Source organism: Hypomesus nipponensis, chromosome 9 (genome assembly GCF_054491055.1).
Source record: "Hypomesus nipponensis isolate SF chromosome 9, ASM5449105v1, whole genome shotgun sequence".
NCBI lineage: Eukaryota > Metazoa > Chordata > Actinopteri > Osmeriformes > Osmeridae > Hypomesus > Hypomesus nipponensis.
Genome location: NC_140369.1, coordinates 25,428,858 through 25,444,552, shown reverse-complemented (window position 1 = coordinate 25,444,552; position 15,695 = coordinate 25,428,858). Strand labels below are relative to the sequence as shown.

General features: G+C 42.5%; 1 long non-coding RNA gene across 1 annotated transcript; it reads right to left on the bottom strand.

Annotated features, from left to right (window-relative positions):
* Window positions 1–7,510: 7,510 nt before the first annotated feature.
* On the bottom strand, window positions 7,511–9,387 carry LOC146273973 (uncharacterized). Its single transcript, XR_014766546.1, has 3 exons — window positions 8,736–9,387; window positions 8,004–8,553; window positions 7,511–7,857 (listed from the first exon to the last, which is right to left on the bottom strand). It is a non-coding gene; the product is annotated as an uncharacterized LOC146273973 (long non-coding RNA).
* Between the last annotated feature and the right edge of the window lie 6,308 nt (window positions 9,388–15,695).

Below are 15,695 nucleotides of genomic sequence, written 5' to 3'. Positions count from 1 at the left end.
CGGAGAAAGACTGAAAAAGACCGGTGAGATGGTGAAGTGTGCGAGAGCGAGAGGCTAATGCTAAGTGAAAAGCTACGGTCAAGCTAGTACGACCTATGAGTACGACACGGACCGTTTTTGCGTAATTTTCAGTTAAATCTAATAAACAGGCATAGCTGCAAACATGTCAGAGCATCGCGAAGATTTTCTGTTGAATTTACAACAGAAATTATGCGGACTTCTAGTGAACGAACTGCTAAGAGTATGTGAACTGTGTGGCATTACCGAAGAAGAGAAAGCTATTTCGAGCAGGGGCCGCCGAGCTCTGGTTAAGCTCATTGTTGATTTCTGCGAGCGCAACGAGTTTTTACAAAGCGAAGATGAAGGCATGTCTGTGCTTTTAGAGTTGAACGATACACTAGATTCGTTGTTAGAAGCAACCCAGCTAACACATTACGTTGCGGCAACGTTGCCAGTAGGTGCTCAGTTGGTAACCCGCGACGTTACCTTCTGGCAACGTCGTGGCAACGTTACAAAGGCCATCGTCTGTGGCGGCGGGAGCAGCGTCCTTGTCGTTACCGACGGGCGTGGAAGCGGCAGAGGAGACGCGCATGGAGCGGTCTGCAGCCCAGAGGGAGGACCACGGACCGTCAGTGGATCAGGCACCTTCACCGTGGTTGTCATCGCTGGAGCACCAAAAGGCGCCGAGGACAACGTTGGACAGTGGGACTCAGCGCAAAGGACGAGCCTCCGCGAGCAACAGCTGTTGCATGGCATCTTCAGGCGGATTTAGGAAAGATTTCCTCATAAATGGTCATGTGGGTGAGTCTACATCCAAAGACACCCTGAGCTTCAGTAGCCTTGAGCATCAGATTGAAAGTGGCTTAAGAAAGGGCTACCCTGAAACTGAAGTAGTAGAGGCTGTAGTCCTGGACTGAAGCTAAGGAGCTATTTAGAAGGAAAAATAGATCTCAGCTTGACCAACCTAAGACAAATCTTAAGAGCCCATTATGCAGAGAAAAACTACAGGCTGCATTCAGGGAAACTTGAGTTTTTCGTGCTCAAGTGGGCCGTTACAGAGCGCTTTAGAGACTACTTGTTTTATGCCCCCTCAGTGACAGTCTATAGTGATAACAATCCTGTAACCTATGTTTTAAGTACAGCCAAACTAAATGTGACAGGACACAGATGGGTTTCCGAGTTGGCTGACTTTAACATAACGCTCAAATACCGACCTGGAAAAAGCAATGTGGACGCAGACTTCTTGTCCAGAACACCTGCCAGTATGGACTTGTACATGTCTGAATGCACCGAGCAGTGTTCACCTGAAGTGTTAACTGCAATAGTTAGTGTAAAATGTAATACTTATGCTATTGGTAACAACTCAACAAGGTCATAAGCTATGTGCTTGTCTGAGTATTGGGTACAAAGTGATTGTATCACCTTTTGGTTCAATAGTATTGTATAAAGTGAACTTGCACTGTGAAACATTCTATTCTGCTCATATGGTATTTACATATTTTGGTTCAAATTGGTATAAAATACTTAGCTAGTGTTAAGGACAACATTTGTTTAGCAGGGGAGGATTGTAGCACTTGAACAAGTGTTGGCTGAACTGTCTAAAACAGTAGTAGAATTGTTCTAATATATGTTTAGTTGATTTAGTTACATTGGATTTAATTGTCAGTACATCTCCGCCAAAAGGTGGCGCTGGTGCGGACGAGATACAGAAAAAGAGAGCACGGCGCAGGTGGAGTGGTTCGAAAAATGGTTTTTTTCAGTTTGGCAGTTGAAAGTATTACTGTGCTCTGAATGTTGCTGTATGTACCTGTTGGAGGTAATAAAGAGCTCAACTTTTCGTGGTGTAACACTATACGTACAATACCATGGTCGTACTCAAATACTGCTTAAAAATACTGCTTCCCAATAACAAGCAACTGAATAGAGTTGTAACAGTAATATAATAAAAGTAATAATGATTGACATTTAATCGATTGAGACCCGTGCTCGACAGATTGGTTGGTTAAAGAGGAAATGTGCAAGGATATTTACTTTGCGTTTGACCTTGTCTAATAGGCCTTCCTCATCTGAGGATTAGCTGGAACTATCATGTGATGTCCACTCGATATGATTAACGATACTGAACACTGCATTCACAATCCATGTACCCTTCATTCTTTCATTTTTCCGTTTAAAAACCAAATCCGAAAAAACGAAAAGATATGTTGTAAAACCAGAATGGAAAAACAGAAAAAGAACGGAAAAAGAACGACAGAAGTCACTAGTTCTGCAGCGGTTTTTCTGTTTCAAAACCAAAAGGGGAAAGAGAAAACAGAAAATCAAGGCATATAAATTCACTTCAAGTTTGGTTTTCCCCATTAATGGAATGCGTGGAACTTTTTCCGCCAAAATCACAGTCCTATTAACGACTATGCTGCTGAAAACGACATGTAAGCAGCCTAACTTTAGCAAATTAAATTGTGTCATTACATAGGCCTATGCATGCACTGAAGGACCGACGAATCAGCGTTAAGCATATTCCTCTTCTATTTAAAAAGGGTGTCGTAATCTAAATCCCATCCCCTACCATGCCAAATACATGGGCCATATGAAACACATGGACCAAAATGAAAAAATGTGCATGTTTGGGGCCACCCACGTGGCCAGAATTGTGGCAAATGCAACCATGCCCATTAAAAATAATTTGATTATTTATGATGAGGTGTAGAGGTGAGTACTATACTATGCAAGGCAAAAGTAATATTGTTTCTCTTAACAAAGGAGCACATAGGGATGATTGACAGCTCACCCCATTTCTGCTTTGTAGAACATTTTAGCCCTGCTTACCTGTCATCACATGCTTCAGTGCTGCAGAGAATCTCACCTATTCCCCTTTCTCCTCCATGTCACTATATCTAAACTCACATTACCCTTTATCCACAGGGGGTGTCTGCGGACATCACACAGTACCCCTCTCCGCAATTAGGCACCCTTTTAGGCATTGGCCAGCTACCAAGCCAGACATGCTTAGTATCAACGCTCCATTTAAAACATTCTTTTTAGCGCTCCCTATCAAGCACTGAATTAGTGAATTTGAAATTGTGTTTTGCAAATTAAATGTATCTTCAGTATGTCTGGTCTATGCATTGTATATCATTGAGTCTAATGCATTTAATGGATTTGTGTATGACTGTTGCACCAACTGGACATGTTATATTAACATATACATCCGTTTCAGATGTGCAGTAGTCAACAATGGGATGTGGGACCAGGTAAGGGTCGACCATGGAATGGAGTTTTACCTGTGCCTGTACATGCAGGAATGCCCCGAAAAACTAAGAAGCCTTGCAGCCATCTTGAACTGTGCTTTAGATACGCCTGCACCTCCACATTTCCACCAGAATTCCACAATCAAAATATTACAATAACGAAACAATCAAAAACTTCATTTTCCCGTTTTTCAGTTTTGGTTTTGAAACAGAAAAACCAAAAAACAAGTTTGTTTTGGGGTTTTTCCGATTTGGTTTTGAAACGGAAAAATGAAAGAACGAAGGGTACACGGATTATTCACCTACTGATTTGTTTTTTTAAATGACAGAACTAATTATTTTTGTCGATGTTTTTCAACAGTCTAAATTGTTTTATTTACTTTAGGTTTACCAGACGTACCTTCTGTTTAGGTCGCCAAAGTTGTTAATGCTTTGGGATTTCATCCATGTTTCTTTAAAGATGACAAACGAGGAAGAAAATGGGTAATACTAAAATAAATGTACATTACCACTACTCTTTACCAACGAGGAAAAAGTAGAATCAAACGCTTTCGCTACTTGTCTACAGAGCATCAATGACTGATTTTATCGTGTATCGAGTTCTTATAATTTGGTAAAGCGCGTCACAATCACTGTCTGCCCCATGACGTCATGATGATATGTCTATACACCATGGATACCAAGCGCCGTCTCTCCTGAAACGATGCGTTTTAGACAGAAAGGTGACATTTCTATTTGATCGATAAACCAAGTTTTCTTGCCACCTGTTTCATGTTGCAATGGCGCCACCTAGAGGCTTTATGAATAATGCTCTTAAACTAGCAGCGTTATTGTTGCCTACTTGAAGGACTTCAGAGAATAACAAAACCATGTTTCGTTTAGTGTTGGTAATTCATATTAAGTATTTTGTGCACAAACTATCATCTGAAGTAGTGGGGTGTGGAAAAAACAGGTTTCTCAACAGGGGGTGTAGACCATACATGTATAACATATGTTATTCATTTGAAAGAATATTGTGTGTGGTATTATAACCATGTCATCAATACAAAGTGGATAAACCAGCTATATTTTCCAGGTATAAGGAGCTTTGCAGTCGAATGTAATCAGCCAGACAACCTCCTTAAACCTCCAATCACTGTCTTGTAAAACTTAGAGCAACAAAGCAGCACTACAACTAGGAGCGCGTCACAATAGTGTTTGTAATCCTTCTTGTAATGATAACCTTCTACAGGCTGTCAGGCTGTCTGTTCACAGAGCAAGGCTGTGCTTCTCTGGCCTCAAACATCAAGTTAAACTCCTCCTCCCTGAAAAAACGTGTAACAACTGAGTAACAATGACATGCAGAAGGACATTGGCATGACGCTGCTCTCTGCTGACACCACCCTCATTGGGCTCATCTCTGGCGGGGATGAGTCTGATTACAGGTTATCTGCACACCTTTCACATCACATTCACTGAGCCCCTCTGTCCAGGGTTTGGGGTTAACCTTGATTTCTCAGTGTCCCTGTGCCAGGTAGAATAGCCTCCTGTGTCCAGGAAGAACACCTGAGTCTTCAGGGAAGTCACACTCCTGTTCGAACACACCTGGGGCTTGATTGTGTGTTTCATTTGGATCATGACTGCACACACACACCAACACTCACATTCTCACAGACGAAAGCCAATCACAAGCAGGTGTAGCTGGTATTATAATTGCTTTCTCATAATGTTAGTAAATATTGTTGTTAAATGTTTATCTTGTTTAATTGTCAACTGTTAACTGTCTCTATGGTCAACTGAATGTCATTTACAACTAAAGAGTCTCCTTACTTACAAAATGAGAACAATTTAAATGTTTTATCCAGTATAATACAAGACATGCTGCATCTAATTATGTAGATAGAATATATTACTGTTGAAATTCTATTCATGTCTTTATAATAATCATATCACACTTCATTTAAGTCTTGTAGCTTAAAAACATTTTATTTACAAGAACCTTCACTGTGAAAAGCAACAACATATTACATGTTGTAATATAACATTACAAACACAACTTGAGCATTACAAAATAATGCATTTTAGGTCAAGCTGACCAAATATTTTCAGTCCCAAGTCTTTACTTTAGTTTCTGGTTTAAACTTTACAACTTGCTTTGATAAATTGTAAGTACAATACAGGGCAGTACATGGTGAATACTTAACAACATGAATAAAGACAACCTAATCAGGAAAATAAGATAAAATAACTTTATAGAACATTTTAGCATCTTAGCAAAACAGCTTTTTATTCTAACTTAATACTGGAGGCATTGGTACAATAGGCCTAAAGCAACAGACTATTGTCAAACCATAGTAACCCGCCAGATAAAACTGTCATTCTCAAGATAGCAACTCAGACATTTAATAGAGAAAAAAGAATAAACAGTTAAAGTTCTCTAAAATCAAATGTCAAAAGTACAAACATGGTTAAATGGAAACCCAACAATGAAATACATTTTTGTCCTGTCATTTTCACCAACTTTTTTAGCAAACATTTGCCACTTATCAATTAGACTGTTACTTCAGTAGCCAGCAGGGGTGCAACAATTCAACAAGCCCACGGTTCGGTTCGTTTTTTTGGGTCACGGTTTCGGTTTGGGTTCGGTTTTGTTTAGCAAAGTAGGGGGAAGAAAAGAACATGACCATTTCTGTGTTCTCTCTGTATTTTCGGTTTATTTTCTGTATATCCGGTGAAGCGGGAGGTCCTGAGGCGCAGAAGGGGGGTGGACCCAGTAACTCAAAACGGGGGTTGGAGGAAACCAAAAAACTGAACACAAAAGAATACACTGCCTACATAGCTTCTCTGACAACACAAACAGCTTGTACATCAGTGCAATGTATATTTTAACTTCAGAACATGCACTGCATGGGTGTGAAACTTAAAAAAAAAACACTGCTACAATCGTTTTTACAAGCAGCAATTATCCATGGATTAATTTAACCAAAATACGTCATCATGTGACCATGACCATGTAAACAGCACAGGCTACTTGTGGGACTTATTTGAAAAAGTTAAGCACATTTTGTTGTCTGTTGTCTGACATTTTTCCCCCGAGGGAAACAATGCTAACAGCTAGCCTACTCAACCAGCATAAGCACAAGTGTCATTTGAAGTGCCTCCCCTGCTGTCGTAACCTAAAAATTCACCTCAAAACGCATCGAAAATTTGAACACAAGATTTTTGTAAAACTTCAATGGGGGATAAAGACTAACAAGACATATAACAACATTGAACGCTACACAAACAGTAATTAATTTTTTACATTTAGGCAAATCATTTTCCATAGTGACAAAGGTGCCATATCCAATAAAAAAGGTTCCGGAATAGCCCTGGTTTTGCATACTTTACACGTGCCTGCCTTTGTATGATTTGCCTCCAGCAGTGTTGCCAACTCCTCATTAAGGAAAGTAGTGGAGCTGCGCGAGGCTATAGTGAGACTGAATGCTTGTGAGGCTATAGTGAGACTGACTGCTTGTGAGGCTATAGTGAGACTGAATGCTTGTGAGGCTATAGTGAGACTGAATGCCTGTGAGGCTGTAGTGAGACTGAATGCTTGTGAGGCTGTAGTGAGACTGAATGCTTGTGAGGCTGTAGTGAGACTGAATGCTTGTGAGGCTGTAGTGAGACTGAATGCTTGTGAGGCTGTAGTGAGACTGAATGCTTGTGAGGCTATAGTGAGACTGAATGCCTGTGAGGCTATAGTGAGACTGAATGCTTGTGAGGCTGTAGTGAGACTGAATGTTTGTGAGGCTATAGTGAGACTGAATGCCTGTGAGGCTATAGTGAGACTGAATGCCTGTGAGGCTATAGTGAGACTGAATGCTTGTGAGGCTATAGTGAGACTGAATGCTTGTGAGTGCTTTGGGACGGAGGAGGAGCTCACGGCAGCACCCGCTGCTTGTTGAGGACAGTACTGCGATCCGTGCTTCATGTCAGTCTCTAAAACACCAGCAAGTCTCCAACAACATAAAAGTCACCAGGAGGGTTTGGATAGATCGCCAGATATAGTGAGAAAGTCGCTAAGTTGGCAACACTGCTCTGTGGGTGTTCGGTTGTGTAAAAAAAGAAAAAAGAGCCACAAATTTCCGTAGATCCCCAAAAACTTGGTTACATGTAAAACCGAACCGTGGGTAGTGGGTTGAACGGTTCGTTTTTTTCCAGTTCGGTATTGCACCCCTAGTAGCCAGTATGAACGGGTGTCAGAAAGACAACAATTCTTGTTAAAAAAGTAATCTCTCATTGCTTTTATTGTGTCAAACTTTATAGCATACTTAAGGCACATTCCAAACACATCACAGCCATGGTTAATATTGGCTGCTGGAACTCTTCTCCCTTTGTTCTCTTCACTCACATGCACACGTACGTCATCTGACAGTCAATCAACAAAACCATCACACACACACACATACCCACACACAGTGTGGCAATCAATAACAGTCATACGCACACACACACACACACACACACAGTCCTCCAGGTTAGTCCATTGTCTTGGTCTCCTCGTTGGACTTGTTCAGGATGGTGAGCAGGTTCTCGGACATGAAGTAGGGCCTCTCTGCAGTTCCATCATTACGCTCCAAATCCTCCACTGTCACATGGGGAGAAAGTAGAAGACACTCATCATCACCCGCCCAAAACACCAATGCATCATCAAACTACCATATTCAGGACTACAAAATGCATAAAACATGGAAGAATAGTAGCCAATCTATCTGAGGTTTCAAATTATTTCACCTTGTTTGGTATTTCTTATTACATGCCAGCGTATCTCCTTTTTGTTTAACGGTACACACAGACAAAAAATAACTTACCTTATTGTCTCTTTCCCGACACCAGATTATAGAAGGTTCTCACATGTACACAATCACTTCTATTTCATCAATACAAGAAACTTTAATCAACAGCTGTATCCAACAGAAGCAATGTTTCATCCATGAAAGACTCGTCGAGCAACAACATTCACTTAGTGACACATTACATCGAAGACGGTAAAAAAGCATCAAGACATGAGGTTAGGTTTTTAGAAAAGCCCTCGTCAGGCAACTTTACAGTGACGCCGTGCAGCCCAAGAGAGACAAAGAAAGATGGAGAGAGTATACAGAGATTGAGAACGTGTCAGAGAAAGGCAAGTAGTGTCAGTAAACGGTTACGAGACTTGCGGTTTCAGAGGTGTCAAGACAAGCCGCGACACAATCACAGCACTGATGCGAGTGCGGAATACCAAGGCATGTCAATACTCTGAATCCAACCAAATCCTACACAATATCCAGGCTGGGGTCCACATCTGTCAAAGAATTCAAACCATTTGGCGTCAGCTGGTGTTGATGTAAACGGTGAACACGTCTATCAGAATGTGATTTTTGTTTATGACTTTGTGGTGGCTTGGTAGTGCATTGGTTAACATGATTAGGACAATATTAAAGGAAGTATTTACAAAGTGGAGTCAGGCACAGGTTCAACACTCACAGTTCTACAGATCTGCTCCCAGGCAGAAAGTGAAGAAGGGAGGAGGATGTTTCTGTGGCCTCATGAGGGCTTTCGGCACAGCTGTCAGGAGAGCTTTCAGGAGAGGCAGAGGAAAAAAGGAAAACCTTTAAGTTGATCTTCACAGTTGTTGGGTGGGTGAGAAGACCTAGGGTGGAATCTCATACAGAGAACATCACCTCCATGAAAGCTGCTGCATCTACTGTGAAGAACAGTATTACAGATTACTCTGTAATATACATTAATTATTAATCAAACATTCATTGCATTTTGTTTGGCTTCTTGCCTGTTGTTATTTTTAATCTATTAACATCAACCAAAATATATTTTAATCAAACACCTATAATCATAAAGAACTATAGTTCTTAGTAAAGCCTCTAGATCAGGGGTGTCCAAAGACCGGATTGGCCCGCGGTCAGATTTCATGTGGCCCGCAGCTTCGGTCTTGTAATGTGTTATCTATGGCCCGCCAGCACTGTTAAATAAATAATAAAACTTTCAAATTTAATTCCTCCCTCAACCGCTAGGATAGGGTATTGGACTTTTACTTTAGCGTCGATCAAATGTTCGTCTCACGAGAACAAGGCAACAGTGTGATCGTTAGTACAGCTTTACTGTTGCACACAAAGTTGTCCAACCGACTTTCAAACACACGTTGCTGCGAACCGTTCTCCGATCATTTCTACCATGGCAAATAAAAAGAGGAAAGTTGACAGTGAGGGCCGCCGCTTTCAGGAGAAATGGGAATTACAATATTTCTTCACTGACAGTCGAGGCAATTGTGTTTGCCTAATTTGTCAAGAAACGGTTGCCTTGTTTAAGGAATTCAATGTAAAGAGACAATACCAGACAAAAATGTCAACGCATTTGACAAGCTAACGGCGAGTGACCGTGCTGAAAAAGTTAAACAACTCAAAGCTGCTCTGGCTTCACAACAGCGATTCTTCACGCGGGCCAATGATTCAAATGAAAACATTACCAAAGCAAGCTACGAAGTGGCCATGTTAATAGCTAAACATGACAAACCTTTTACAGGGGGTACGTTTATCAAAGACTGTGTCATGAAAATGGTGGAGAACATTTGCCCCTAGAAGAAGCAAGAATTTATGAACGTTTGCCTGGCTCGTAATACTGTGGCACGGAGAATTGAGGACATATCGTCAGATATTCATAGACAATTGGGGGACAGGGGAGTGACTTCTGATTATTTTTCATTAGCCTGCGATGAAAGCACAGATGCATCTGACATTGCACAGCTACTGATTTTTTTAAGTGGAGTTGATGACGACATGAAGGTAACAGAAGAGCTGCTTGACCTCCAAAGCCTTAAAGGCCAAACAAGAGAAACTGATTTATTCACTGCTGTTAGTGCCGCTGTTGAGGATATGAAACTACCATGGAGTAAAGTTTGTGGGATTATTACCGATGGTGCGCCTGCAATGACTGGTGAACAAAGTGGATTGTCCACACTGATCTGCAATAAAGTCAGCGAAGAAGGAGGTAACGCTATGAAACTCCACTGTATAATTCACCAGCAGGCTCTCTGCGCAAAGATTCTCAAATTTGATCACGTTATGAAACCGGTGGTAAAGGCAATAAATTCCATTCAATCTAAAGCTCTATACCACCGCCAGTTTCAGCAGTTCTTGCTTGACATCCAGGCTGATTATGGAGACGTAATATAGCACAACGATGTCAGGTGGCTCAGTCGGAGGTCTGCATTGCAGCGATTGTTCTCTCTCAGAGGGGAAATCAGAATTTTTTGGGATGAAAATGGGCAACCAATGCAAGAACTGTCAGATCCTGTATGGCTGGCAGATTTGGCTTTTTTGGTTGCTGATGATGCTCCTCCACAGCTGCAGCTGGAGCTCATTGAGCTGCAGTGTGACGACGAGTGGCGCGGCAGACACCAGCAGCTTTCTCTTGTTGACTTTTACCGGCAGCTGGATAAAGGCAGGTTTCCAGAAATGCGAACACATGCAAAGAAAATGCTGAGCTTATTCGGCTCCACATATTTTTTGTGAGCAGAGATTCTCTGTCATGAATTTAAACAAGAGCCGATTGAGGTCAAAACAAAGTGACTCCCACTTACGTGACATTTTACGCATCTCAACCAGTGCCGTCAAACCCGACCTGGCCTGTTTAATGAAATCCAGATCTCAGGATCACCCTTTTCATTAGTGTCAGTAAGTTATCTGTTTCTTGGTCAATCTGAAATTGTGTGTTTTTTAAGAGTAACATCTTTCACTATTAACACTGAAAATCCAAAAGCACAGCTAATATATGCACTTGGACTTATGGCACTTATGTTATTAAACTCTTGAATAAGATTTGGCTATAACTAGTAGTAGTATTTCATGTATTTTGTTCAATGTTATCTGACTCTAATTATGAATGAAAAGCAGAATTGTGTTTTTACAGTTGTTCACGCCTGACTGAGTGGCTTATATTTGGTTACATTGCCATATTATTTTTTTTTTGAAATAGTGTATTATTTGCATGTAACTTTTATGGTAAAATGTTTTCCGAAGAGACGATTGGCCCCCGAGCATCTTCACATTATCAAATCTGGCCCTCTTTGAAAAAAGTTTGGACACCCCTGCTCTGGATGGTACAGTTACCGTATTTCTTCGATAAAACGCTGCAGCATTTATTACCCAATGTTCATTTTTGGTGCAGCGTTTATTCAAGTGTGGCATTTAATTAGTTCAGTCAAGACACTCACGTGATTGATTTCACCATTTATTCATACACATGACAAATGGTTTAAAATTGGCGGAATGGATGTACATGGGGAAGCGCTCCCTGCCTTCACTGCAGCATGCATGACATGAGGCAGGGAGCAACAAGTTAAATCAAAACACCGACACTCCGCCAGTCTATACTATGTGTAGAGCGGAGCGTCACACCTCCTGAGCCTCAGGAGGACCACATGACATCCCACTGTTACTAGCAACAAAACTATGTGTGAGACAAATCAGCGGTGCATCCGCTGTTCCCAGGGCATCTAAGCGGACGTCCCCATGTAGACACTGGATTCTGACAGCGACGTAGCGCATCAGAGGTAGTCTGTGGATCACCATGGCTGCATGGAGATCCGAAGACATACTATCTTTGCAATGTATGAAGCCACCCAACCACAGGATACATGCGGACCACATTGGTCGGCTCCGGGGACAGGCCATAGCACTCGCACAGAACTTTGTAGAGTTGCGTGAGCCACGATCTGGTTGTGGCCTTGCCGGCTGCGTCACTGGTAAACAGGGGCTCATCAGGTGTCGCCCGGGGCGGTACAGCAGGTACTAGCGCATGAAGGAGAGGGGACAAAATGAAGTTAGTGTGGACCATCACAGTGGGGGTACCTTTACACCGCAGAACCCGAGAAACACCATCGAGCAGGGTGTCGACTTAACACGAAGCACCCCTGTCTCAGTGGTAGTTTGTGCAGTAAAGGTGGAGTGTTAGGAAGACATTTGTCTGCTTTCAGCCCGCTGCTTCCGTGCACCGCTTGTTACAAGACGGAGAGACGGGCTCCCCAGAAGGCTGCATGATGAAGGATCTGCACACCGAACGTACAACTGGACACCTGCCACCAATGCTTTGATGGACACGGTTGCAGCTTGCGGGACTTGAAACGGTGCACCCTGCAAAGGGCACAGCACAGACATGTTTACAGGCAGAGGGCTCGCAGAGAACGCATAAAGGTATGCATAAGAATATCGAACTAGGCAGGGGTTGACGGTATTCACTTGCCCTTTGACGAGGGCACAGATCGGGGAAGCGTCCCTGCAGGCTACCTGCAGCATGCAGATACCTATTGCAATCAGTATAGCTGGCTTCATGCGGACCGTCTCACAAGCTTCTCGGTTCATCATTATTGTTACTCATTTTCTGACACTGATTACATCAGACACATGTTCAGCATAGTCAGTACACATTGGTATATCTACAGGTGTAACCGGGGCAGGGTATTCTTCTCTGCCTTGAGAAAACGCAGCTCAATGCTTCAATTGAACATGTTCCTCTTAGGATGTCGCAAGACAACATGCAGATAGGCTACAATATTAGGGGACCGCTACGGCCTGCATAAAGCATCCAAAACAGCATGTCATGGGGCTTTATACGCGTCTCTATTAAGTGAGAGACAGAACCAGTATGGTATATGGAATTGCAGCAGGATTAGCATAGTGTATTCATTCCTTTACAGGACGCAGCCTAGTAAACTATTACTGCTATTAACCGACAACGTTTGCCGTCTCCATTGTTAGGCTAGATCTCACTAGGACGATGTACTCCAGTGCTTCCGCCATATTCATAATACCGCTGCACGGAATTGAAAGACGCCATCAAACGCGAGCAGATTGTTAGAATCGTGGAGCAGATCCAATCAATTTAAATGGCGCGAATACAGCAAGCACTTCTGTTCGGCTCGGTCAAGCAGTGACAAACAGGGCGGCTTAGTAACAGTTACACTACTAATGGCTAGCAGCTACCTAGCGAACACTGGCTGCTTCTTCGAATGCGGGTTTGTGCAGCAAAGCCTTAATACCCCTATTATTGTAGACCGAGAAGCATGCACATAGCATTGTCCTTGGACGATATGTCCAACCCTACACCCCCACACTCGATCAGACGCCTGTCTAACTGACCCAGGTCTGTGCACCGAGAAAACCTGAACGTGATTCACGATGGTACCTGCAAATGTCGCTCCTCGGATATGCCAGATATGCCGCTACTGCTCGTGGTCGGCTCCTGAACGCGAGCCCCCCTTTGGACAGCACAACAGCAGCACGGGAAACGGAGCCGCCCTTCGCCGGAGCCTTCCCCGGGCAGCATGCAGGGGAGCGGAAGGAACGGCCTCGCCACTCGAGGAACAAACAGCTCCAAGTGGCCGAACCCCATGTTGTACAACGGACAGTCCTTGTAGGTCGACAAGGCCAAACGGGAACTGCGCCTGACTCGGCGCCCCGAATTCCACCGACCCCATCGGTGCAGGGCTCCTCGGATGGAGAATCATCGGGAAGCAGCTCGAAACCTTCGTTCAGATCCCCAAAACACGCACACGGCGTCTGGGACCGAAGAGACAGACGGGGAAACGCCAACGACAGAGAAGGCCAACACAACACAGAGAACGGGGAGCGACCAGCAGTGGCAGCAGCGCAGAACACAAGAGTGATCGAGGACGGGTGTGCGTGCATGTGTGCGACTTTATAGCGCCGCTTATCAAGCTGAGCCTATGGGCTGAGAACACGGCGATGGGTGATATGGCGCGCGCTGCCCGAGTTCCATGCCTGAACTAGCTCCGCCCATTAAGCAAGATATAGTGAATCGTAGCGTGAGTCTGACGACGCCACCTTGTATAAAAAATCTAGGACTTGAAAAAGGTTTGTTTTTTGGAAGGGAGGATCAGTGTTTGTGACCCAGAGGAACAGACTAAACTACAGTTTAAAGGATTTAATACATTGATTAAGATGGTCCAAAGCTTCACAAGGCATCTCACAAGACATCGTTTGCCCATCCCTGTATAGATTCCCTCTCAACACAGTCACTTTGCAAAGCCTTGTCTTGCTACCTGTTTACACCTATCTATGGCACACCTATGGTACACCTATGGTGTACACCTCTGGAAAATTGTGTCGCGGTGATGTCACACACAACAAAACCACAACAAACCCACGTGACTGACAAAGACCGATGGGTTAAATCATAGCAAGAATGATCAAAGTAAGGTTAATTCATTAACGTCACTTACCAATTACAAGGCAAATGGTTACAAGATGAAGGTTAGCTCTTACATACTCTACCATAATTATTGTAAAACTAGAGATAGAAAAAGCAAGAGGTGAGCAAGGAGAATGAGCACAAGGACAAGCCAGAGCTGAGGAGAATGTCTCAGGAGATGAAGAATCCAAAGGACAATGCATTACAATTCCTTTTATACACAAGACCGACCAATCTGACCACTTCTTGCTTATCAACATATGACTTGCAATGCTACAGGAAGTTACACAATGGAATGTGAGAGCCGTCAAGTAGAGACCCTGTCCAGCAACTCTTTTTTAGCATATGATTAGTGGGGGCAGGGGGACACCCAGCCTTACAATGATTAAATGTAAGGACAAATAGGAAGTAAAAGTGTTGAACAACTTGCATTCTATATAATCACAAAATCTAACAATGACATGAATAACAATTTACACTACTATAAATAAAATGTATATGTTACTACGTTAAGTGGGTTATGGAGTTCCCAGGATAATTTACTTGCAGTAAACATCATATTTTAATTTGTCCCCCAGTTTAGTACCAGCTAAGTGCTTCTGAAACTCATCATCCATCTGCTTGCTTTGGGCCTCACTGAAATGGTTTTTCCAGTCTCCAACTTCACCTGATCAAAGGTCAAACACAAAGAGAATAAAAAATATAATAACAAGATCATTATACAAAATGCATATTGTACCAAGTGTCATGTGAAGACACAAATCCAAAGTGTATGAACAGATGAAAAATATATTCTGAATATGCGTCAACATTTGACAGTTTCAGAAGAGATGTGAATAATGTTTGTTTTATACTTATTTGACCCCCACAGAAAATACATTCAAGAATGTGAAGTGTTGAGTCATGTTTTGCTTTCCTTTGGCTTGGCATACCAAAGCACACCTGAAAACTATGGATTTTGTTGGTAGCTTTTATAAAGACAAATGCACTTTGATACTGAAATTGCCACTTAATGTATAAAAACTGCTTCAACATATGACGGTATTAAATCTGTTCTTTAAAATGTTCTGTTGCATATGGCCATAGGTATGTGCAGTGGTAACATGTTTGGTGCATTGTCTGTGGTTGTGTCTTAATGTGTGTGTTTTAATTATTCACTTTGGCTAACAGCTGTAATTTTTTAATGTGCTTTCTAAATCAAATTGACTGACTGAATGAGAG